The sequence below is a fragment of the Panthera onca genome, chromosome D4 (assembly GCF_046562875.1).
Source record: "Panthera onca isolate mPanOnc1 chromosome D4, mPanOnc1 haplotype 2, whole genome shotgun sequence".
Taxonomy (NCBI): Eukaryota; Metazoa; Chordata; class Mammalia; order Carnivora; family Felidae; genus Panthera; species Panthera onca.
In genome coordinates this window covers 84,330,008-84,356,996 of record NC_138351.1, presented here as the reverse complement: position 1 = coordinate 84,356,996, position 26,989 = coordinate 84,330,008, and the positions used below count along the sequence as shown (strand labels likewise).

Below are 26,989 nucleotides of genomic sequence, written 5' to 3'. Positions count from 1 at the left end.
ATCAGGGATCTAGATATAGATAAATGGGCATTTAAAAAGAGACATGAAAGTTTATCTTTGCCCTCTCTTGCCATACTGATGGATGCCCACCAAACAGGGATCCATTGGTGATAAGGATATGAATAAGCAAGATAAAAAGCACTTTCAGAATAAAACAGGCTAACATCACTAGCTTGCTCTGGTTTTGCATTCATCTGTCAGGTGTTTTGGGATCCCAGGGATCCTTCAGTCTACAAAAGAAGAATGTATTGCTCAGCTAGCGTACCCATAGATTCCTGTCCAAAACTCTAATATTCTGTATGATGTCTTAATGGGTTCATTCCTGGTTGTCAAACTATATGTCACAATTTTTGATCTCAGAAAACTGTTCATATAAGCCCAAGTAAATTTAAGGTGGGATGTTAGAGATCAAGGAAGGAAGGAAAATTAACATTTACTGGGTATCCCTTATGTGCCATGCACTTTCATATATTCAGTAAGAGTGAGAAGGATTATATCATATAAAATTATGTAATTTTAAGTTTGACTTGGTAATACCTAGTCTTTTGTTCTTCCCTCCCTTCCCTTTTTCTCTTTGATGTGTGCCAAGCTGTGACACAGTTTGTGTCCCCAAGGGGCTCTGGTTTAGTCAGGAAGATGGACACAAAACTTGATAATATGTGGCTACTCCTACCACTAATAACTAATACTTATTACACACTAAGTGCTTCCCATGCAAGCACTCGTAAAACTTGTTTAAAAAGACACTATCCGTATCTTACAGATGAAAACATTGAGGCCTGAGAAGTTAAAAGACTCACCCCAAAGTACATAGCGGAGAAATACCTGAGGTTTGAGAGCTGTTGTTTTAACTCCTGTTCTGTCTCTAGCTCTCTTGAGTGTGGCAAGTCTCAAATGCTAATGGGAAAGCTTAAAACAGTATAATGACTTATATATAATGGGCTTTTTTGTATATATACAGAAGAATACACTATTTTTTTGGTGTCATTTGGGCTCTTTTGCATACAATTAGAATGGACACAAATTTGGACACAAATAATTTTGGACACAAAAAATAGGTTCCCAAAGAGATTTCTTCTGTGGCTCAGGTTCAGGATTAGTCCACTATATGTCAGACAGATTCTTTCCTGAAACAAATGAAGATAAATGCACAGATCTCCCTTGTTTCCCCCTTTATGTCCCCATGTCCCCTTTCCTTCATAACACTTCGTTAGTGATTTAGATATTTCACATTCATAACTGTTCCAAGAGCCTGTTTACAAAGCTTCAGCTGAATCTGCTAGATCACTGCTACATCAGGTCTCTGAATGTGGCCTTTTGCTGGGGAGTTCTCTTCTGATAAGGATTCTTTTGAACAGGGTAGGGGTGGGATGAGATTCAGAGCTTAGGCTGAGCTCATCCCCTTGACCTCTGCCCCTATTACAGAGTTTATACTGACTTGGTAGGGACTCCCTATGGAGCCAAGAGTTTAGGACTTGTTTACAATTGATGAAAAGATAGTTGCATTCAAAGGCTGTTGTTGGGTCCTTGGGTAGTCATGAATCTCTGCCATTATCTCTGGTGGGTGTAGGGAGTGCTGGAACATCTGGGGCTGGAGATTTGCAATGGATGACTAAGAAGGAATGAGAAGAAACTAAAGCTAGATAGTTTGCTGAAATTGTTTCTACAGAAGCAGTATTGCAGTAACATTTTGAGAACAGAGAGATTTGTACAAACCTGTGCTTTATTTCATTAAAAAAAAGCTGAAAGTGGTTTAAATGCAGGGTATGATAACAAAGGAGATGCATGGGAATTCTTCTCTTCCTTTTTTGATGTCTCATCAGAGAAAATTTGCTGTTAGGCAAATGTATCAGTGGAGGGAACACTAGATTATTAAAGCCACCTTCTTCAGAGTTATACATAGTTTTACAAATTGGTATTTTCTCTAAAAATTTCATGATGCTCTAAGTATGCTGGGACAAGTATAGCAACTCTGTCCCAAGAGTCTTCGTATACCTTTTCTGGGCACACTTTGATGAACTCTGACCACTCTTTAGCCTCTATACCTGAAGTTACTTTTTTTTTTTTTTTTTTTTTTGGTCCAATATTTGTTGTAGATGTGAATCTGAAAAAAAAGATAAGCATCTGTCTTTGAAGGATGCTCATAGTCACTATGAACCAAAACTAAATAAATACATCCTCTGTTGGAAAGCATAGGAAAGCAAGCTGCGTTAATAATGATTCAAAGTGACAATACCATCTTGTATCTTTTTCATCTCCATACAAAATTCCATGTGCTAAAGGTAGTCTGGTCTATAGATGTATTTTGTTTTATTAACTGTATATTTAAATAAAAACCTGTAAGACTTTCGTAATAATTTTGAATTTTTGGCCTTCCTGATAAATTGGGTCTAGATTTCTACATGGCATCTGTTGGCTGGAACAGAATAGTGACTGCCTTTTTGACCTCAGCATGCACTGTCAGGTTTGTCATATACCTAGATGACCTCCTTCACCCATTTATGTCTCCTTGTCAGTCTTCTGTAGGCATTTGAGTTTGTAGCTCCTACATTAAAAAATGATAATTGTCAGTGCAGATGAAGGAGTGAGAAAATGGAAACTATTTTGAGTATAATCTAATAATATCTGTTAAAGCTGAAATTGTGCAGTTTACTTTTACAGATTTAGCAGCTTAAAATTTAAAGATTAAAAAATTACAGATTCAGCAATTGATGTCTCAGTCTTTATCCTATAAGAAATGACAGGTAAGCAAAATTATAGTCACAGATATTCCTTTCAGCATTTATAATAGCAAAAAAAAAAAAAAAATGGAAACAGCTTGAAGTTTAATAGAGGACTACTAGTTTAATAAATTGTGATAATCCATGCAATGGAGTACTTACTACTATAGAATTGCTAAGGAGAAGGCAGGTTTTAGTCTAGAAGAAGGATATACTGACATGTTTGTTAATAGTGTAGTATCTGGGCAAATGGGATCACAGGGCAACTTTCATTATGTCTGTGTTTTAATTTTTTTTTTTTAATTAAAAAATTTTTGTTAATGTTTATTTTTGAGAGAGGAAGAGAGAGTGCGAGTTGGGGAGGTACAGAGAGAGAGGGAGACACAGAATCCAAAGCAGTCTCCAGGCTCTGAGCTGTCAGCACAGAGCCTGATACGGGATCGAACTGATGGACTGCGAGATCATGACCTGAGCATAAGTCGGACGCTTAACCAACTGAGCCACCCAGGCTCCCTTAATTTTTTTTTTTTTTTTTGTAACAAAGCTCTTGTATTAAAAAAGATAGATTAAAAAAAAAAAAATCTCCTCTCATTTTAGCTACAGAGTTTCCAAGGCTGTTCTGCCAAATTAAATTGAGCCACTCACGTTCCAGCTTCCCACTTAGACCACAGATTTTTACATTCAGAAATCTCTCCTTGAAATTGCTCTAAGGAAAGGGCATCAGTATCCACAAGTAGCAGGAACCATCTCGAAGCCTGAGAACAGGGTAAGAGCCTAGAGCAGCGTTTTCCAGCTTCTACTTGCAGCTCTCCCTCCATTCACAGTCCAGCTATCAAAACTGGCCTGCTTTTCAGAATCAGGCTTGGCACTAACACACTGTCAATAATAAAGGGAGCCTTGATAGCTTCTCATTTGACTGTGCTCTCCTGGCAGTTGGAGGGTTACACTGCTGAAAATGACCTTTAATGGAAGATAGCATGGTGCAGGATAAAAAACATGAGAGTTTGCATCTTGGCTTTTGCCACTCCTTGCCTAGTGACCATTGGAAACCTGTGAAGCTCAGTTTATTTATTCACAAAACAGTAATAATCCTTCTTAGGGGTTGTCTTTAAAAAATAAGTGAGGTAATATATATATGAATTGTCTAGCATCTAGCTGCTCTAGCCAATCCTGTTTGCTGATATATGTGATGAAGGGTTTCTAACTCTTTTGGCTAATATCTAGTGAGCATTTGCTATATGCTAATGGTTTAAAACAATTTTTTTAATGTTTATTTTTGAGAGTCAGAGACAGAGTATGAGCGGGGGAGGGGGGGGTGGGGCAGAGAGAGAGAGACACACACAGAATCAGAAGCAGGCTCTAGGCTCCATGCTGTCAGCACAGAGCCCGACACGGGGCTTGAACCCACGAACTGTGAGATCATGACCTGAGCCGAAGTCAGATGCTTAACCGACTGAGCCACCCAGGTGCCCGTGTATGCTAATGGTTTTAAAACATTCTCTCATTTATTCTTGCAACTCTTACAATGTTGTTCTCAACTCTTGTTCCCTCCATTTTACAGATGAAGACACTGACAGTTTCACACTTGGCCAAGGCCACACAGCTGGTAACTGGCAGAGCTGGAACTTGTGTGATTACAAAAACAATAAACTTTTAATCTTTTTAAAGTAGTGGTATGATTTACATACAGTTAAACGCACAGATAGTAAGTATAAGGTTCAGGCACTTTTTACAAAGTGTGTACCCTTGTAATCTATGTTCTGTTAAGATACAGAACATTGTTATCCCTTCAGAATATCTTTATGCTTTTTTCTCAGTTGATTCCACAGTTCTACCTCAAGAAGCAATAATTTCTGATTTCTGTCATGATAAATTAGTTTTACCTCTTCTAAAATGTCATATATATGGAATCATAGCAACAAGTGCTCTTTTGTGTCTAGTGTTTTACAGCATAATGTTTGAGACTTATCCATGTTGTTCCAGGTTTTAGTAGTTCATTTCTTTTTATTGCTAAGTAGTATTCCTTCCATTGACTATATCACAGTTTATGTATACACCTGTTGATAACCTGGGCTGTTTCTAGTTTTTGGCTGTTATAAACAAAGCAGCTGTGAAAACTCTTTTACAAGGTTTTTGTGGATATGTGTTTTTATTTCTCTTCATATATCTAGGAATTGTTGGGCCATATGGTAGATGTATGTTAAGCTTTATGAAATTGCTAGTTTTCCAAATTGTTTATATATTTTACAGTTCTAACAGTGTATGAGTTCCAATTGTTCCACATCTTTGCAAGTATTTGGTATTGTCAGCCTTTTTTTTTCCTTTAATGTTCATTTTTGAGAATGGGGTGGGGGGAGGGTCAGAGAGAGAGGTAGACACAGAATCTGAAGCAGGCTCCAGGCTCTGAGCTATCAGCACAGAAGCCCACATGGGGCTCAAACTCACGGGCTATGAGGTCATGACCTGAGCCAAAGTCAGATGCTTAACCGACTAAGCCACCCAGGTGCCCCTGGTATTGTCAGCTTTTAAGTTTTAGTCATTATAGTGAGCATGTTTATGGGACTGATGTTTTTAATTTGCATTTCCCTAATGACTAATTATGTTGATCACCTTTTCATACTCTTTTTGGCTATTCGTATATCATCTTTCTATAAATCTTTTTATAAGTGTCTATTCAAAATCTTCTGACTATTGAAATGAAACCATGTTCTCTGTCCTGTTATTGAGTTGTGGGTTTTGTTTTTGTTTTATGTTTTTTTTAGGATACAAGTCCTTCATCAAATACATGGTGTGAATATTTTCTACCAATCTGTGGCTTTCTGTTCTACTTTATTAATATGTTTTTTTGATTAGCAGGAGTTTCACATTTCTAGGAAGTCTAATTTATTAATTTTTTCTTTTATGGTTAATGCTTGTGTTCTAAGAAATCTTGGCCTGTCCTGAGGTTGCAAAGGTGTTTGTGTTTTCTACTAGAAACTCTGTTTTTAGTTTTAACATTTATGTCTATAACTCATCTTAAATTTTTTGTATGGTATGAGAAATATTAGTTTGTTTTAGCACCATTTGTTGAAAAGACTTTCCTCATTGAATTTTTGATGTACTTGCTGAAAAATTGATATTTTGTATGTGTGAGTCCATTTATAGATTGTATTCTCTTCCATTAATCTATTTATCTTTTCACCATTACTGCAGTATCTTGAATACAATAGCTTTATAATCAGTCTTGAGATCAGGTAGTGTTAGTGCTCCAACTCCATTTTTCTTTCAGAGTTGTTTAGACTATTTTGGCTATTCTAGGGTGTTTTGTTTTCATTTCTCTATAGATTTTAGAATCACCTCGTCAGTTTTTTCTTTTTTAAAGAAGCCTCCTGAGATTTAAAAAAAAAAATTTTTTTTAAACGTTTATTTATTTTTGAGACAGAGCATGAATGGGGGAGGGTCAGAGAGAGAGGGAGACACAGAATCCGAAACAGGCTCCAGGCTCTGAGCGGTCAGCACAGAGCCCGACGCGGGGCTCGAACTCACGGACCGCGAGATCATGACCTGAGCTGAAGTCGGAGGCCTAACCGACTGAGCCACCCAGGCGCCCCTAGATTTTTTACTGGACTGCATTGATCCTGTCAATTTGGTTAAGAGTTGTCATTTTAGAATTGAATCTTCTAGAATTTAGTATATCTTTTCACATATTTAGAACTTTTTTTTCTCAGCAAGTATTTAAAGTGTTGAGATCTAGTATATCTTTCTTTAAACTTACCATAAGTACTCTTTTTTTTTTTTTTTAATGTTATAGTAAGTGGTATTTTAAAATGTTATTTTACCATTGTTTGTTGCTAGTATAGAAAAGCGGTTGATTTTTGTATGTTAACATTGTTAAGTTTGTTTCCTAGTTCTGGTAACTTTAAAAAATTCCTTGGGACTTTCTATGTGTATATCTGTGAATAAAGACAATTTTACTTATTCCTTTTTGATGTTTATGAGTTTTGTTTATTTTTATTACCTTATTGCATTGGCAAAGATTTCCAGTCTAATAGTAGATAAAGTGGTGAGAATGACATTCTTGTCTTGTTTTTGATCTTAGGGAGAAAGAATTCAACATTTCACTTTCAAGTATGTTGTTAGCTATAGATTCTTTTCCTCCTTTTATTATTTTTTTAAATGTTTATTTTTGAGAGGAGTGGGGGGGGATGGAGGTTGTGTGCACAGAGAGTGTCTGTGCTGACAGCAGAGAGCCTGAGGTGGGGCTTGAACTCACAAACCGTGAGATCATGACCTGAGCCAAAACCAAGAGTAGGACACCTAATCAACTGAGCCACACAAACACCCCGCTCCTTTTATTTTTATTTTATTTTAAAAATTTTTAATGTTTATTTAATTTTGAGACAGAGGGAGACAGAGCATGAACAGGAGAGGGGCGGAGAGAGAGGGAGACACAGAATCTGAAGCAGGATCCAGGCTCTGAGCTGTCAGCACAGAGCCCGATGTGGGGCTTGAAACTCATGGACTCTGAGATCATGACCTGAGCCGAAGTCAGACGCTTAACCGACTGAGCCACCCAGGCACCCCTCTCCTTTTATTTTTAAAAGTTGTGATAAAATATACATAACCTTTACCATCTTAACCATTTTTAAAATGTGTAGTTTAGTGCCATTAAGTGCATTCATATTGTTGTATAGCCATCACCACTATCCATCCACAGAACTCTTTCATCTTCTAACACTGAAAGTGTGTACCCATTAATATTTCCCTATTCCGCTAGCCTCTGGCAACCACTGTTCTACTTTCTCTGTGAATTTGACTACTCCAGGTATCTTATATAAGCAGAATCATGCAGTATTTGTCCTGTTGTATGTGGCTTCTTTTACCTAGCATAGTGTTTTCGAGGTTCATCCACGTTGTAGCATGTATCAGTTTCTTTCCTTTTTGAGGCTGAATAATATTCTATTGTGCGTAAACACCACATTTTCTCTATCCATTTGTCGATGGACACTTGGATTGCTTACACCTTTCGGCTTTGTGAATAATGCTGCTCTAAATATAAATGTGCAGATAATCTCCTCAAGTCCTTATTTTCAATTCTTTTGGGTATATACCCAACACTGGAATTGCTGGATCATACGATAATTCTATTTTTAATTTTTTGAAGAACAGCCATACTATTTTTTACAGTGGCTGCATCATTTTACATTCCCACTAGCAGTGCACAAGAGTTCTAATTTGTCTGCATCCTCACTAACACTTGTTATTTCCTGTGTTTTTGATAATAGCCATCCAAATGGGTGTGATACCCCATTGTGATTTTTTTTTTTTTTAACGTTTATTTATTTTTGAGACAGAGAGAGACAGAGCATGAACAGGGGAGGGGCAGAGAGAGAGGGAGACACAGAATCTGAAACAGGCTCCAGGCTCTGAGCTGTCAGCACAGGGCCCGACATGGGGCTGGAACTCACGGACTGTGAGATCATGACCTGAGCCGAAGTCGGTCGCTTAACCGACCAAGCCACCCAGGCACCCCTACCCCATTGTGATTTTGATTTGCATTTCCCTAATGAGTAGTGATATTGAACATCTTTTCATATGCTTATTGGCTTTTTATATATCTTTGGGAAAATGCCTATTTAAGTCTTTCGTTTTTAAACAAGTTTTTGTTGTTTTGAGTCATAAGATTCTTTATTCTGGAGATTAACCTTTATCAGATATATGATTTGCAAAAAAATTCTCCCATGCCATGGATTGCCTTTTTACTTGGTGTTCTTTTATATACATAAGGTTTTAATTCTGATGTAGTGCAGCTTACCTTTTTTGTTGCCTGTGCCTTTGGTGTCATATCCAAGAAATCATTGCCAAATCCAAAATCATTCAGCTTTTCCCTGCGTTTTCCTCTGACAGTTTTATACTTTTAGGTCTTTGATTTGTCTGGAGGTGATTTTTGAACATATGGTGTAATCCACGTTCATTCTTTCGCATGTGGATATTCAATTTTGCCATCACTATCTTTTCAAGGATTGTCCCTTTCCCCACTGAATGGTCTTGACAACCTTGTTGAAAATCATTGACCATATATGGGAGAATGTATTTCAGAAGGGCTCTGTATTCTATTCCATTTGTATGTCTATTTTTATGTCAGTATCACACTGTTTTGATTACAGTAGCTTTATAGTAAGTTTTGAAATCAGGAAGCTATACAGTTTTTTTGTAGTTGTCCTTTATCAGCATAAGAAAGTTCCCTTGTATTTCTAGTTTGCTAAGAGTCAAAGCCTGACCTTAGACCATACTACCTCCAAAAGATTTTTATTTTTATCTAACTCATAATTTTGGACACATTCCTTTTTATTTTATCTGTATGAATCTATTTTTTGTGTAGTCATAAACCAACTAACTGGTTTTCTAGATTGATTTAGAAGTCTCTTCAAACTTGAAGTCACCATCTAGTGGTCTCTTCTGGAAGCACCGAAGTGAGAACCTGTGATAGTGCGTTGGCATTTATGCCCAGTTAGTCCACAAGGTGGCAATAGGCCCTAACTGAAGAGCCAAGAACAGGAATCAGACTGAAAAATAGAAGAAAACAATGCTTGTAAAACTCATAATTAAACAGAATAGAAAACCAAAATTTTCTGAAAATACTGCTACCCCTCAAAATCTGAGAGAAAGAATGAACCTTTATCTCATTCTGAAAACATGTAAGAAAATTCTAATTAAAATGTTGGAATCCATTTTGCTGCCTCCCTTCCTTTCCTTTTAGACTTCAAAATCTTGGCTTATTCAGTAGCTGTCCAGTTGCTTCACTTTGAATATTGGGGGATTGGAGGAGTAAGGTGATAGAGCTAGTCATTAATGCAAAGGGATATGAGTTTAGGGAGTAAGGACAAGAAGGATGTGCACTTAGATCTGAGAGCTGAAAATCTACTTCCAGGAGATTGCAGAAGGAGGCATTATTGGCTCGATGCCGTCTGTTGGGTCTAAGACTCCTCTCCTTGGGCATAAAAAAGCAAAACAAAAAAAGGTTTTTTTGAGTGTTCTAGTCTAAGGTGCGGGTTTTTCGTGTAAAAATGGAAATTGAGAGAACAGAGATTTTCCTGGACAAAGAATTAAGATAATGATGAAGGAAAAAAGTCCATTAAGGGGATGTGAGATTCCAAGAAGCCATGGGCAGAATATATGGGGCTTGGAAAATTAAAAGACAACGGGTGGGGTGAGTTTCTAATGCTCCTTGAGGTAGTTTAGAGAGAAAGTTTAGGAAGACTACTAGGCTGGACGTAGTGTGACCTGGCAGCCTAGAACAGCTTGCTTGATTATAGCAGTGATGCCACCTTTTTTTGACCTCAGCCAACTTAGGCAGAGCCCCATTACCTACTTAATCTGACTGTTCCTGTTTTCCATTGGAAATGGACTATCATGCACAAATAAATTTGGGGTAAGGATGATAAATGGGCTTTGGCAATTGAGATATGACTCCTGTTTGAAACATGACATATATATCACAATCTCATTACTGGAAAATTTAAAATAAGGATACTCTTGATGTAATACCTATCATACAGCGTGTATCAAACTACTTTGAAATGACCTTGCTGAATGAAGATTAAAAAACAAGAATAGCAGCAATTGAAAACCACCACTAATTCCTTCAACAGTGATAATGGAGTTCTTCTGAGAACTGCATGATTTATTTTTTGTTTGTAATGCAATAGGGTTTTTGCAACATTGTTACCTGTTTTGTAGCAGCCAGGTGTTTTAGTGGAATACTAAAGAGTCTCTTGTTAATTTTAGTTTATAAACACCGAATTTTATTAACAGTTAACAAATTACGATAGCCTTTATTCATAAGTAGAAATGAATTGAACATCATTTACTCATAAGATGGATGAATGTTGGATTAATTCACCAAGAGGATCCTGTAAGTAAATGCCTTGAGAATCCTGGGGCTAAAAGATCGGGAAGGAAGAGGAGAAGGTAGAAAAATAGCCACAGGCTAGCTAGAAGGAGGCTCAGTGCAATGGGCCTTTGGAGCTACGTATGAAATAGAAAGTGTTCTTCTGTGACTTAAAGCAAAATCTGACCATTGTGTGTGTGTGTGGTCCATTGTGTATGCACAGATTTATAATAATAGTTCTAATACTGTCGATAGAATTACTCCTCATTATGTGATCAGTCCTGTTGACAATTATTTATGAGTCTAAAACCAAATGATTCTCCTAGGAATTGTTTTTGCTTTTGCTGAATGGAGTAGATTTGTGTAATTGAGAAGGAAATAAAATCCTTTTTGTAATGATTTTGTGGTGGGACTTTTGTTGATTTGTTTGGCGTCTGGATTATTTAGCATCTCAGTTATCCAGGAATCTGTCAACATAACTAAGATGTAGTAAAAACCAAGCCCTAAATGTAATTTTTATCAAAACAACCTTAATTGTGGTATTTAGTCTCTGTCTCTGTCCCTTTATCTTTTTTTTTTGTTTTCCTGTTAGAGGTTTTGCTAGACAAAAACTTATTGGTAACCCTTTCCTAATAGTAATGATAATTTTGGCCCTTAATTATATCTCACCAAAAATATATTACAATCTCTTCACATAGATTTGATAACTGTGATTTTTGGCCAGTTACTTTCAACCTCTTACCTTTGTGTTTTTGTTTTTTTGTTTTCCAAATGGGTAAAAATATCTGCAAACAAATCTCAAGCAACATCAGTAAATTAGTAGAAATGATCCTGCAAATATAGGTGAAAGGTCACAGGGTCATTTTCAAAGCTTCAGAAATACAAGTTTGGGAGAAATAGGTTTGATTGGGGAGTTGGTATGGCTGCTCACAAGTTAGTATTATAGTGCTCTCATGTGAAAAGAATACTACCCAGAAGGAATTACTTTTGATTAGTCTTCTTGATATACTTAGTGCCCTTCAGTTCTTAAATATTAGTTTTTTACCTCATGTTCAGAATGCACAAATTTAATCAATGTAATACTGAAAACAACTACCTTTAGTGGAGCTTTCTGTGTGTCCGATGAGGTGCCAAGGACTTTATTCTCACCATATATAATTCCTGTCATAACCATATTAAGTAGGTGGTGGTTCCTAGGTGAGAAGCTGAGCCTAAAAGGTTAAAATCACACTACGTCTCATTGCTTGTTCATCATAGACAAAGAGAACTTCAGCGCTTAGAGAATAGGATCTTAACTTAGGGATTTGTAAAGAATCTGGGTATAGCCAGAAAAGCATGGGTTGAACGCAAGGAACCGTATGGTGGAGAAGTAACTGGTCTAACTAGAGTGTGAGTGATGTGGGTTTCTGGGAAACATAGACTGGTAGCAAGGGAGAAACCAGAGGTATTAACTGGAGTAGTTCAATTGCAAGGAACAGAACACCCTCCCCCTCCCCCTTAAACTAATTTAAAATGGGGACATTGTTGGAAAGTACAGGGTTTCTCTTGAGGCCTAAGGGCAGAACATTCATTTGGATTTCATAAATGGTTAAGACCAGAATTTCTCTCCCATCTCTCTTTGGTCATATAGAATCTTATTTCTGCTTCTGTGGTGCCTCTGTTTCATACTTCTTTTCTCCTTCAAACTGATACTCTTTGCTTTGGTATCCATGGTGGAAAATGGCCGCCTCTGCCCTGCCTTGTCATGTCTTTCCAGCACCCATGCTCAACACAGGCTAAGGGAAGCATTGGTATTCAAAATTTAAATGCTCAGGAAAGAGGATAAGCCCAGCTAGGGTTAGGTGTCCATTTGTCCTGTCAAGGGTTATAGCATATTGACTATTTAGTAGAAGGTACAAATTCAATATTAGGAGAATATGAACAGTAGACAAATTGTCTGACATGATAACGTCAGTCAGGTAGCAGGCTAGATGGAGGTTGTAGAAACTCACCATTAAGTCTGGCATTTGAGGGACAGTGTTACAGGTAGGGCAAATTCAGGGGCATCACTGATTAGGAATTATTTGGCAGCCCTGGGGTGGGAAGGCATGGGGAGCTGGCAAATGCAGTGAGAATCCAGGCATTACGTGATGGTTGAAGTTTGGCAAATAGAAGAGATACTTTCAAACCACCCAGTTTTTGGCTAGGAGTATGAGTATTAAGACTCAGGACTTTGGGTCTCAGGATGGTATGACTAGAGAGGCCAAGAGTGAGCCCAGGCCTGTGAGCAAGGGACCCATGATAGACACCCATGCATGCTGATGGGCTTAGTTGCAATGGCCAGGGCCAGCTGTAGCACTCAGTGTCCTTCTCTGTGTAGGAGCTGTTTGAGTACCTACATGGCGACAAGATTGGAGACTATGTACTCCTGCCCTAGCCATGATTGGCTTTAGGGCTGTTCAGATTATATATCCATTTATAGAGTACTACTGACTCCAGTAGTTAGGGCTTTTGGGAGGTGGGAACTGGAAATAACTATCTGATACTCAAATTTTTGTATTATTGTCTTCTGGAATTGAAAATCATTCCAATATTCCAGAGTCATTTTATTCCTCTGCCTTCCCCCAGGGAAGTTTTTTCTCAAGTATATTTTGGGATTGAGGTGTATTTGAACAGTTTAGGTATTATGATACTTGGGTCTAATTCCAGGAAAGCAGATTGGATTTCAGACTCTTTGGCTTTACCAAAGTTAGACTTTTATCATGTATGAGATTTATAAAAACACATCTAATGAGGAGATTCATTTCTGGCATGACTGAGTGAGCAGGTCAACAAATCCTGTCCCCCAAAAGCAACTGCAAAGCTGGAAGAAACAGAAATAATTGCAGGCTTATAACAAGTTGAGAAGCATTTGTTCATGAAAACCACTGAATTTTGTATAAAACATGTTTATGGTCTTGCCCAGGATTTCTCCCATTATTTTTAGCCCTGATAGTGTAGTAGTTCAACCAGGGTGGAACTAGTTGTAGTAGTTCAACCAGTAGAAAACCAGCTGCTTTACTACCCCTGTGGGAGGGGGCTTACTTGATTTGGAGTATTAGCAGTTAAAAGTGATGATCTTACTGTATATACTATGTGTTCACCAACTTGGATTTAAGTAGAAAAAAATAGTATTGAAGAGAAAAAAGTGATGATCTTGGTAACAAGTGAAATAGGGAGAGCCAAGCAACTCTTCTAGCCTAAGGTTACAGACCTGTTTGGGGCAGACAGTGGAACAGCAGCAGCCTGGATAGGGCTTTAACGGAGAGGTCTGGGCAGTGAGACAACTACAGGAAGTTTGATAGGGTCTCCATATATCCTGGGTTGACTGGAGGCTTCACACACCATAGAAACCAGTGCAAGCCCAAGCCATCTATATATTTTTTTGGCCAATGCAAAGGCTGTGTGAGAAAGCCCAGCAGAAAGTAAAATCTACAGTAGATTTAAAGACCTAAACTGAGAGTGTGCTCCCCATCCCAAGCACAGATCCATCAGGAGAGAATAAAAGGGCTCAAGGTGAGCACCACCTCTGACCAGTCAGTAAGTTATATAGACAGAGGGGTGATCTGGCTTCACAATAAAAACCAGGGAAAAAATTCTGAGCCATCAGGCACCACACATTATAGGAGAGACAGGTTGCACAGATATATTCCTGGAAAGTTAGTAAAAGCAAAAACAAAACCCAGAAGAACCACCACCATCACAAAACCTTAGCTGGGAAAAATTCAGAATCTAGAGTTGCCAGCAGTACCTTACTTTAAATGTTCAGTATTCAACAAAAAGGTAAAAAGATGCAAAAAACCAAAGTGTGACCTATACTGTGGGGAAAAAAAATCAGTAGAAACTGCCTCTAGTGATCACAAATGTTGGATCTGACACACACAGACTCTAAAGCCCCTATTATAGATATTTCAAAGAAATGAAGGGAATTGTGTTTACAGGATTAAAGGAAACTATGATGACAACGACTCAATGAATAGAGTCTCAAGGGGAACCTGTAAAACAAAATGAAAGTGCTTGATTTAAAAATTACAATAATTGGGGTGCCTGGGTGGCTAGTCGGTTAAACATGTCACTCTTGATCTTGGTTCAGGTCATGATCTCATGGTTCATGGAATTGAGCCCCACATTTGGTTCTGTGCTGACAGTGCAGAGCCTGCTTAGGATTCTCCCTCCCTCCCTCTCCTCCTGCTCTCTCTCTCTCCCCCTCCCTCCCTCCCTCCCTCCCTCCTTCCCTCCTTCCCTCCCTCCCCCTCTCTCTTCCCCTCCTCCACTTGTGTGCTCGGCTCTCTCTCTCAAAATAAATAAATTATAATAACTGAAATGAAAAATTAGGATGGACTCAACAGCAGATTTAAGATGGCAGAAGAAAGAATTGGTGAACTTGTAGATAGGTCAATAAAAATTATTTAATACAAAGAACAGAGAAAAAAGCTTGAAAGAGTGAACAGAACCTCTGAGATCTGTGGGACAACATCAAATGTATACCTAAGAATATACATATATAAAAAGGGAGGAGTGAGAGAGGAACCAGAAAATATTAGAAGAAATAGTGTCCAAAAGCTTTCCGAATTTGAAGAGAAAACATTCAACTTCAAATCCAAGAAGCTTGATGAACTCAAGCACAATAAAACACACATCAGAGTCAAACTATTTTAAGACAAAGAAAAATCTTGAAAACAGCAAGAATGATTCATCACATACAAGGGGATAACAATAGCATATACAGCTGACTTATGAGAAACAAGGAGGTCTGAAAGCAGTGAAATGACATAATCAACATGTGGAAAGAAAAAACCAAGATTTCTTTAGCAAAACTCTTCTTCAAAAACAAAGGCAAAATAAAGACATTCTCACATAAAAAAGGCACAGAATTTGTTGATAGCTGCCTTGCCTTAAAATACTAAAGGAAGGTCCTTAAGGCTGACAGGAAGTGATACAGATGATCATTTGAATCCATAAGAAGTGAAGAACATTGGAAAATGGTTAAGTATATAGGTAAATACAACTCTAGTTTTTTTTTTTCTTATTCTCTTAACTTTTAAAATGACAAAAGTATCTAAAGCAGTATTTAATAATACTGTATTTATTGAGTTTATAACACGTATATGGTAATAAAAACAAGAAAGAGAAGGAGTAGGAGATATATTGAAGCAAGTTTCTGTATTTCCTGGAGTTAAAAAAATAGATTGTGATAAGGGCGCCTGGGTGGCTCAGTCGGTTAAGTGTCCCACTTCGGCTCAGGTCATGATCTCATGGTCTAGGAGTTCGAGCCCCACATCGGGCTCTGTTCTGACAGCCTTGAGCCTGCTTTGGATTCTCTCTCTCTCCCTTTCTCTCTCTCTCTCTCTCTCTCTCTCTCTCTCTCTCTCTCCCTCCCTCCCTCCCTCCCTCCCTCCTCGTCTCCTTTTCTCTCTCTCTCTCTCTCTCTCTCTCGCTCGCTCAAAAACTAAACATTAAAAAAAATAGATTGTGGTAAGTAAAGATGCATATTGTAAAGAGTAACCACAAAAAAAATAAAAAATACATAGTAAAAAAGTCAACAGACTTACTATGGTATACTACCATACTTATAGTATACTAGAAATATTTCACACACAAAAAAGATAGTAAAGGAAGAGGAGAGGTTAAAGACCTGAAACAAAAACAAACAGCAAGATGGCATACATAAACCCAACCATGTCAATAATTATATCAAATGCGAATGGACTAACTGCCTGTTCAAAAGGTAGGGATTGTCAACCTGGATAAAAAGGCAAGATGTAACTATATGCTGTCAATAAGAAATATACTTTAGATGTAAAGACAGAAATAGGCTGAAAGTAAAAAGATGCTAAAAAATAGATTATATAAACAGTAACCATAGGAGAGCTGGGATGACTGTATTAATAACATAAAATATAGTTAGGGTAAATATTACTAGAGATAGAGGGACGTTTCATGAGGACAAGAGTTGATACTTGAAGAAAATATAACAATTATAAAAACATACTTAACATCACCAGAACATCTGAAACAAAAACTGACAGGAATTTAAAGAGAAATAAAAGATTCAACAATAATAGTTACAGATTTCAATACTCCATTCTTAATACTTGATAGAGAAACTAGAGAAAATTAGCATGGATATAGAAGACTTAACACTGTCAGCCAGCTCATATTTATTGAATACTCTATGTAGAATATACATTTTTTTTCAAGTGCATGTGGAACAGTCTCTAAGAATATTCTGGGCCATAAAATAAGTCTCAATTATTTTTGAAGATTGTAATCATAAGGTGTGTTTTATGACCACAATAGAATTAGAGATCCATAACAGATAGAAATCTAGGACATCCCCAAATACTTGAAATTAAACAGCATACTTATAAATAACCCATAGGCCAAAGAAATCCCAAGGCAAATTTAAATATATTTTTGACTAGATGAAGATGAAAACATACTATAATTCATGGAATGCAACTAAAACAGTGATTAGAGGAAAACTTATAGCTTTTAAATTTATAACTGTTAGGAAAGAAGAAAGGTCTCAAGCATTAACCTAGGCTTCCACCTTAAGAAACTAGATAAAGAGCAAACTAATCCCAAAGTAAGATGATCATATGGGGATTTTAAAAAATCTTTTATTTTATTAAATGGTACAGAGGTCAGCAAACTTTGACATGTGGGCCAGCTATTTTTGTAAATAAAATTATTAAAGAATGAAAACTGCCTTTATACACAGATGATATCATCCCATATTTACCTATGTAATTCACAACAAACCAGAAGCAAATAAAACTAATTGAGTTTAGCAAGGAGGTTACTTCAAAGAAATTGAAAGGATTATAAGGGAAAATCATGAACTTTATCTCAACAAATTAGAAAACTTAAATGGAGTGGACAAATTCCTAGACACATGTCATTAAAGCTAACTCGAGAGAAAATAGAATACGTATATGAAAACCTTTAATAATTAAAATGAATCAGTACTTAAACATTTTACTATAAAGAGAAGCCCAGGCCCAATGGCTTCATTGGTGAATTCTATCAAACGTTTAAAGAAGCACTAAATCTAATCCTTCACAAAGTCTTTCAGAAAGTAGAGGAGGGGGTACCTGGGTGGCTCCGTCAGTTGAGCGTCCGACTCTTGATTTCATCTTGGGTCATGATCTCATGGTCATGGGATCGAGCCCCGTGTTGGGCTCCTTGCTGAGTGTTGGAGCCTGCTTAAGATTCTCTCCACCCACCCCCCATCCACCTCCCGTGCCCCTCTGCCCTTCTCCCCTGCTTGTGTGTGCGCTGTCTCTAAAATAAAAATAGGGTGCCTCGGTGACTCAGTTGGTTGTGCATCTGACTCTTGATTTCTGCTCAGCTTATGATTTCATGGTTCAAGAGTTCAAGCCCCTCACTGGGCTACATGCTGGTAGTGTGGGGCCTGCTTGGGATTCTCTCTTTCTGCCCCTCCGCTGTGTGTGCACTCTCTCACTCTAAATAAATAAACTTAAAATAAAATAGATTAAAAAAAAAACTTAAAAAAAAAAAAAGAAGTAGAGGAGGAAAGAGCACTTTCCAACTCATTCTATGAGGACACTATTACTCTGATAACAAAGCCAGAGGCATCATAAGAAAACTGTAGACTAGTAACCCTTATGAACACAGACATAATAACCTTTAATAAAATATTAGTAAACCAAATTCAGCAACATAGAAAAATGGATTATATACTACGAGCAATTGGGCTTTATTCCGGACATGCAAGATTGGATAAATATGTAAAAATTATTGTAACATACCAGGGGTCAGAAGATGTTCTCTTCAAAGGCTAGCCGCTAAATATTTTAGGCTTTAGGACCAGTATAGTTTCTGTTGAAACTACTCAGCTCTACTGTAGTACTGCAAAAACAGCCATAGATAATATGTGAATAAGGGGGTGTGCCTGTGTTGTAGTAAAACTTTACAAAAATAGCTGGCCCACAAGTCCTAGTTTGCTGTCCTGTAATAAACCGTATTAACTAAAGGTTTTTTGAAAAGCCTGCATGATCATCTCAGTAGACATGGAGAAAGCATTTGATGTAATCCAATACTCATTCATGATAAAATTTTTCAACAAGTCAGTAATAGTAGGCAACTTATGCACCTTGATAAAGGTCATCTATGAAAAGCCTAAAGTTAACATAATATTTAATGGTGAAATATGAATGCTCTTCCCCTAAGATTGGGAACAAGGTAGATGAGAAGGTCCACTCTTACCACTTCTTCTTTTTTTTTTTAATTTTTTAAATTTATTTTTGAGAGAGACAGAGTGCAAGTAGGGGATGGGCAGAGAGATAGGGAGACACAGAGTCTGAAGCAGGCTCCAGGATCTGAGCTGTCAGCACAGAGCCCGATGCGGGGCTTGAACTCATGAACCACGAGATCATGACCTGAGCTGAAGTCAGATGCTTAACCAACTGAGCCACCCAGGCACCCACCACTTCTTCTTAACATTCACTGGAGGTAGGTTCTACCTAGTGCAGTGGGGGTAGAGGGGCATCTAAATTGGAAAGAATTAAAACTTTTTTTATACATACATGACATAATCCTGTATGCCTAAGTAATTCACAAAAAACTAAAACAAGAACAAATTGAGTTTAAGCAAAGTCACAGGATACTAGATCAATATACAGAAATAGTTTTTTGTTTGTTTGTTTTGTATACTAGCAACAATCCAGAAATGAAAGTAAGAAATCAGTTCCATTCATGATTGCATCAAAAATCGTGCAACCTTAACCTACTTAAGGAATAAATTTAACAAAAGTATTATAAGATTTGTACACTAAAAACTATAAAATATTGTTGAGAGAAGTTTAAAAAGACCTAAATAAATGGAGAGATATTCCATATTCATGGATTACAAGTCTAAATGTTAAAATGACAGTTATCCCCAAATTGATGTTTGGATTCAGTGTAATCGCTCTTTAAAAAAAAATTTAAAAAATCCCAGCTGACTTCTTTGAAGAAATTTAATCTTATAATTTATGTGGAAATGCAAAGGAATTAAAGTAGAATAGCCAATACAATTTTGAAAAAGCACAAAGTTGGAGGAATTTCATTATATGGTTTCAAAAATTAGTGTAAAATAATAAGGCAGTGTGATTTTTTGGTATAAGAATAGGTACTAGAACTGGATTGAGAGTTCAGAAATAAATCCTTACATATGTGGTCAGTTGATTTTTGACAGAGGTGCCGAGACAATTCAGTGGAGGAAAGTGTAGTTTTTTCCAACAAGTAATGCTGGGAAAATTGGGTACCTATGTGCAAAACAAAAAGAAGAACTTATGCCCTTAATTTATACTAGACAGAAAAATGAGCTCAAAGTGGATCATACACCTAAATCTAAAACTACAAAATGTCTTGAAGAATGTTTTTGTGACATGGGCTAGGCAACCACTTCCTGTACATGATACCAATGACACAAGTCACAAAAAGAAAAATTTGATAAATTGACTTCATTAAAGTGTAAAACTTTTGCCTTTAAAAAGACATTAACAAGGAAATGAAAAGACAAGCTACAGAGTGAGAGAAAAATTTGTGTATCTGATAAAGGAGTGTCTAAAATAAATAAAGAACTCTTACAACTCAGAAGACAAACAAGCCAGTTTTAAAAAATGGACAAAAAATGTCGTATGATTCCACTTACATGGATAACTAGAATAGGCAAGTTCCTAGAGACAGAAAGTAGAAAAGGGGAAGTGGGTTGAAGAATAGATTGCTAGGGGGTGTGGAATGGATAGTTCATGTTTAATAGGTACAGAGTTTTTGTTTAGAATTATGAAAATATTCTTGGGGCACCTGGGTGGCTCAGTCGGTTAAGCGTCCAACTTTGGCTCAGGTCATGATCTTGCTGTTTATGAGTTTGAGCCCCGCCTCTGGAGCCTGCTTCGGATTCTGTCTCCTTCTCTCTCTGCCCCTCCCCTTCCTTGGCGCTCTCACGCGCTCGCTCGCTCTCTCTCTCTCTCAAAAATAAATAAATGTAAAAAAAATTTTTTTAAAGAATTATGAAAATATTCTGGAAATGGATAGTGGTGGCGTTTGCACAGCATTGTGAATTTAATGCCACTGAATTGTACACTTAAAAATGGTTAAAATTGTAGATTTTTGTGTTATGTTTTATCACAATAAAAGCAAAGAATTAGAAACATAAGACAAAAGACTTGAACATTTTATCACATAAAAAGTTGTTCAACATAATTAGTTATTAGGGAAATGTAAATTAAAATCACAGTGAATTTCCACTGTATTCCTTCTGGAATGACTATAGTCAAAAAGACTATAAAAATGTGTTGGTAAGGATGTATGGAAACTGGAAACTGTGCATTGCTATGAGAATGTAAAATGGTACAGTTACTTTGGCAGTCAATTTGGTAATTTAATAAATATAAACGTACCATATGATGCTGCAGTTTCACTCCTAGGTATCTACCCAAGAGAAATAAAAACCTATGTCCACACAAGGACTTGTATGTGAATGTCTGTAGCGTTATTTATAATAGCCAAAATCTGGAAACAGTTCAAATGTCTATCAAATGGTGAAGGGATAAACAAAATCTGGAATATCCGTAAAATGGAATGCTATTCAACACTAAAAAAGAATGAGCTGCTAATGTATGCTACAACATGAATAAACTTCAGAAACGTTATTCTAAGTGAATGAGGCCAAACTTAAAAGACTACATATTATATGATTCCATTTATGTGAAATGTCTAGAAAAGGCAAATTTATAGAGACAGAAAGTGGATCAATGGTTGGGGCTACAGGTAGGAGTGGAGATTGATTGGAAACAGGTTTAAGGGGAGTTTTGGATGAAAGTTCTAAACTTGGATTGCAGTGATAGTTGCACAACTCTAAATGAATAGAAGTCATTGGATTGTACATTTACAGTGGGTTCATTTTATGGTATATAAATTAGACCTAAATAAAGCTGTAGAAAAGTACCTAAGATTGGTTGGAAGGAGGTAAAGGAGGAGACTTTGGGGTACGATAGTGTGTTTTTGTTGTTTGTTTTGGGTAAAATGGTTCTAAGTTTGTCAGGTGATGTCCTGTTGATTTGTGATGTCTCCTATTAATCTTTCACTTGGAAACCTAGACGCTCCCTGCTCCCAGGGCTTTACCCTGTGCCTTGCCTCACGAAAGTCCATTGGAAAGAACTTTCTCTTTGTTTGGGAGGACTGACTCAAGTTGGAGTGTGGCGCTGATGGACCATCTAGGCAGAAGACACTTACATACACAAAAATGCTTTCTCTCAGCCCCAGGTTGTAGATCAACCCCAGCTAGACATCTTGCAAATATATACTGCTGATTGACAAATAGGTGAGAGTATGGGGGATGAGGGTATCTTGCCTTTTGAAAGAGGAGAGCCCATTGAGTGGTTCCATCACATACTAGGATGCTTTGGCTGTATTGTCATGTGCTGTTGGCAGTGTACTTTTCATTGTTTTTGTTGTTGTTTTGTTTTTTGTTTTTGCTGAGGCCTTACAATAACCCTGTGAAATAGTAGAGGTATCCTTAGTCCCCGTTTACATAGAAGGAAGGCTTACAGGGTGACTCACTTGTCCAAGAGCACAGAACTACGGCAGAGTTGAACTTACTCTGACTCTATATCCTAAACCACTTCTTTTATACTCTGCTGTTTTGCCTCAACTGTTTACTGGGAAGAGGAGCAGAAGGAGCATGTGATTTTGACTCATCACACATGTTTTCAGTAGATCCAGTTAGTCTAAAACAAAGGAGGGGAAGTTGGACCAAAGTTATCAGTTCAGGGGTTTTATAGCAAGTATAGTAAGAGCAAACCTGATATCTGGTAGTTACTAAAATTATACTTGAGTTGGAACTATAATTCATGGCACGGATGGTTTGAAGATATCCAGTGCTTGGTTCAAGGAGTAGATCACTTCCTGTGTTATAAATATAACTGCCAGAAATCATGAGGAAGTTCATTTGACAAACATTTACTGAGTGTCTATTCCATGCCAGGTTGCTTGCCAGCCAAGATCCAGGATCACAAGGTCCAGTTGGATCCTATTGAGATACAGCCTGAGAGAACAGGAGTAGGCTGGAATTTCCTTCATTGTTTTCATTCTCTGAAGCTGCTCCCCTCCAAAGTGACCACATCCACCAGGGACCTGGAGCCTGTCACTTTCTACTGTCCTTGCAGCTGAGCTTTCTACAGGTTCCCTTTCTTGATAAAAATAGTCCATCTTTTCTTCCTTTTCCACTGTGGATTCTTCCATCTGCTTTTCAGCCAAACATAGGTAGCTTGCATCTAAAAGAAATCTTTGCTTTTTAAAAAAAGACATTTAAAAGTATTTTTTCTTAATTGTTGGAATAGTTTTATGCTTATTGCTAAACACTGGGAAGGCATAGATGAGTTATAAATGATAAACATAATGGGGCGCCTGGGTGGCGCAGTCGGTTAAGCGTCCGACTTCAGCCAGGTCACGATCTCGCGGTCCGTGAGTTCGAGCCCCGCGTCAGGCTCTGGGCTGATGGCTCGGAGCCTGGAGCCTGTTTCCGATTCTGTGCCTCCCTCTCTCTCTGCCCCTCCCCCGTTCATGCTCTGTGTCTCTCTGTCCCAAAAATAAATTAAAAACGTTGAAAAAAAAATTAAAAAAAAAAAAAATAAATGATAAACATAAAAATCACCTCTAATTCTACAACTTAGTGATTTCAATTGTTAACATTTTTGCTTCCAGTCTGTCTGAACTTCCAGGCTGTTTTTTTACTTCCTGTCAGCCAGTGTTTGCTTGTATTTTGAGTCAGACTCTTGGTGAAATATTTTACACGTATTCTTACTCCTCAAGTAGCTTGTGAAACAAATACTATCATTATTATCTTCTATTTACAGATGAAACAGACTTAAAGGTAAGTAACTTGTCCAAGTTCACATAGTGGATAAGTAATGTAGCTGGAATTTTTACCTTATTTAAATAGCTCCACCTCTTCACTACTACCTTTCCAGAAATCTTATTTTCTTCTGTGACTATCACTCCAGAATTGTTCTCTGCGGGATTGTCAGTAACCTTTTAAATTCCTGCCTTCTCCAGCCTTATCTCCAGACCTCTTTTCCATCTTCTGTGTGTTACAGCCACACTTCCAGTTTTGTGCAGGCACTATGCCTTTAGCCTGCCTATGTGCCATTTGTTCCCTTTGCTCAGAATGCTCACCCCACCTCTCTTACCCAGGTCATTATGTTTATCCTTCAAGTCTTCACTTAAATGTCACTTTCTTGAGATCCTTTCCCAGGCCTTTCTCACCCCCAAGACTGGATTGGTCCCTTCTATTATTTGCTCCTATAGAACTTTGATTTTCCTTTTGCAGACCTTTTCACACTTAAAATTATTTGTTCATTAGAATTTGGTCCACTGTTTTCACTACATGCTTTGTTCTCTTCACATCTGGCTTCTTTTGCAGTCCAGGTGCATAGTATGTGTCCAATAACTGTGTTCAATAAAAGAAATTTTTTTTCTTCCTGTACTTAGCTCATTCACTTTTAGCTCTATGTTTGTAAATCACAAATACGCATCCTCTTTTCAGAAAATGAACTTTCTCTGTTTTCCATTTTGAAATTGCTCATTTCTTAATGCACTCCAGGCTCTTAATCTAGTCAAGAAAGGCACCATTTTTGACTCCTTGCTATCTTTTCTGTTTGAGCCAATTCCTTGGAAGGTGGATCTGGTCTATTGACCTGGAAAGATGGCCACAATATTTTAAGTGAAAAAAGGTTCTAGAACAGTATATATAATTTGTGGTATTTTCTCTAAATACAAATACATGTATTTTCAATATCTCTGAAATATCTGGGAAGCTATCCACTGAACAGAATGATGGGGGAGGCAACAAGTTTCTCTTTTGTATAAAATTTTCAGTGACTACATCGTACTAAAAAGAAATCTCTTTTGAACAAGAAAAAACAAAAACAAAAGCAAAAAGCCTTTTGAAGATATCCTTTCTATTCCTTCCACTCCTGCTGCCTCAGATTTAGCTCAGCTTATTTGTACAAGAGTTTTTTTTTTTCTCTCTTTCTCTCTTTTTGTCTCTTTCACATCTCTCTTCTCTTCTTCCCATTTCATATGCTTGGTCAGTCTTCCCAAAACCTTGCTTTCGTTATCTCTTTTTGGAGCTCAGCACTTTAAAGTGGCTCTCTGTTTCACTAATTCTGCATGTTTCCCCCTGGCTCACAAGGTCTTATGTAATTTGTTCTCTGCCTTTCCAGGACTGCTCCTCATGATTTCCCTCACACGGTCTCAGAGCTGTTCTGCTCAGGGTTCCCTGTACATGCCACATATTTTTTTCTATTGCAAGTATTTATTTACAGTCTTCACTCTGAAAAATACCCTTAAACTCCCACAGTTGTTTGCCTTCCTGTAGCATTTAGTTTTATCTAAGAGAAACTGCAGATTTTGGTGGCTGAAATGTGTTATTTTTTTTATTGGCGTATTTAGACTATTTATCCTCTGGGTAAATAAGTGGCATACTTGTTCAGGTGTACATTTTTCAAAGAACATGTAGGACATTCTTTTCTGATTTTTTCAGAAAATTTGGAAATAATTGGTTGTTGAAAAATAATGCCTAGACTGCTTGTTATAATAAAATACAGATTCTGGGACCCTACATCTGGTCTGGGGTAGAACTCAGGAATCTGCATTTTTCAGAGCAGCTGATCTAGGTGATTCTGGTACGTGACAACTAGGTTGGGAAACACTGGCCTGAACGCCATATTCTTCCTGAATTCTTGGCATTTTTTTGCATCTTTCTCTTGGCTTTGATTCTCTTTTTAGTTCTTGGCTCATTGTATTTGTACTTCTACTTCCTTCCTATTCCTGAGGAAAAAAAAGTTGGAAAGCTAACTTGATAAGACTGTTTTCCTACTGCTTTACTGAATTTGACTTTTGCTATGAGAATCTGTTTTTCCCTATCTCAGACTTAAGTATATGATTAAATTATTGATGACCAAGGCCTTTGTCTTCCTGTCATTATCATGAAAGATTTAGTGGCTCATCTCATGTTATAGAAGTCAGAAAATTGATACCACATTTTACATTTTGTTAAAATAATGTGCATTTCCCATTTCACTTAGTTTTTGTCTTAGTCCCTCTTAGTTTGAGGGACGTGGTTGCAAAGGTCACAGCGAATGGGTCTCACAGTTTTGGTCAAAGAGATTAAGTGCATTTGAATAAGAAAAGCAGGGTATTCATGCTAAGGCATACTATATGGTCATTTAAAAAAGAACCAATACAATATATATAGCACGATTGTTTCAGAAGGCTATCTACAATAGCTGTCTAGTATAGCTGAGTAAAACAGATTGTATAGCAGTAAATATAAAATCAGCTTGTTTTTGTTTAAGCCACCCCCCAAAAATCCCAATATATATCTGTTTGTGTGTATATGGGTAAACGTCTCACACGTCATAAATTAAGTGATTAGTTTATGATATTTATTTATTAATAATACTAACATAAATAACACGTTTATTATATTGATTATAACAAGTTATTAAGCTTACTGTTTATTACATTTATCAGTGATTTCCACTGAGGAAAAGAAAGATCATAAGGAAAGGGATTTTCAGTTTTTACTTCATATATTTCTTTCTTTTATTTTTTTTTTAAAGTTTATTTGTTTTGAGAGAGAGAGAGAGAGAAAGAGAAAATCCCAGGCAGACTCCACACCGTCAGCACGGAGCTCGATGTAGGGCTCGAACTCACGAACCATGAGATGATGACGTGAGCTGAAGTCAGACTCTTAACTGACTGAGCCACCCAGGCATTCCCATAAATTTTTTTTAATGTTTATTTATTTATGAGAGAGACAGAACATGAGCAGGGAAGGGGCAGAGAGAGAGGGAGACACAGAATCTGAAGCAGGCTCCAGGCTCCAAGCTGTCATCACAGGGCCTGATGCGGGGCTTGAACCCATGAACCACAAGATCATGACCTGAGCTAAAGCCGGATGCTTAGCTGACTGAGCCACCCAGGTGCCCCTCAATATTTGAATTTTAAATAATGAGTATGTGATTTTTTTTAATTTAAAAAATTATGAAAGCATTAATTTTTTAATACGGTATGATGTCAAGGTATACAGTTTGTTCTTCCTAGAAAATATCATTTAACTCTAGAACATTTAAAAAAAAAGAAAAAGAAGAATTCTAGGAATTTAGAGTGCTTATTCCATAATAGAACCAAAGAGAGTAAGAGAGGCTTTACCCAGTGTATTGGAGACCGCAGCAGCATCCACCCAGCACAGTAGCTGATGCACTCAAGTGACTCTCTGCTTTTGCTTCCCTTAGGTTGTTTGGTCCGCAGTTTGCATTCATTGATCAGTGAGTTGATTCAGACTCAAACCCACCGACAGCAATGA

The 26,989-nt window shown here is 37.3% G+C and overlaps 1 protein-coding gene and 1 long non-coding RNA gene across 5 annotated transcripts in view; one reads left to right on the top strand and one right to left on the bottom strand.

The window, feature by feature from the left end:
• NR6A1 (nuclear receptor subfamily 6 group A member 1) overlaps positions 1-26,989 on the top strand; it is a 231,804-nt gene that overhangs the window by 43,256 nt on the left and 161,559 nt on the right. The window lies entirely within an intron of this gene.
• LOC132662958 (uncharacterized) overlaps positions 1,496-26,989 on the bottom strand; it is a 60,692-nt gene continuing 35,198 nt past the window's right edge. The window contains exon 3 of one of the 2 annotated variants that reach the window (XR_013551666.2): positions 1,496-1,612. This is a non-coding gene — a long non-coding RNA (uncharacterized LOC132662958). Of the gene's footprint in view, positions 1,613-9,180; positions 9,266-26,989 lie in introns of those variants that run through there. The other variant, XR_009602768.3, reaches the window with a different exon arrangement.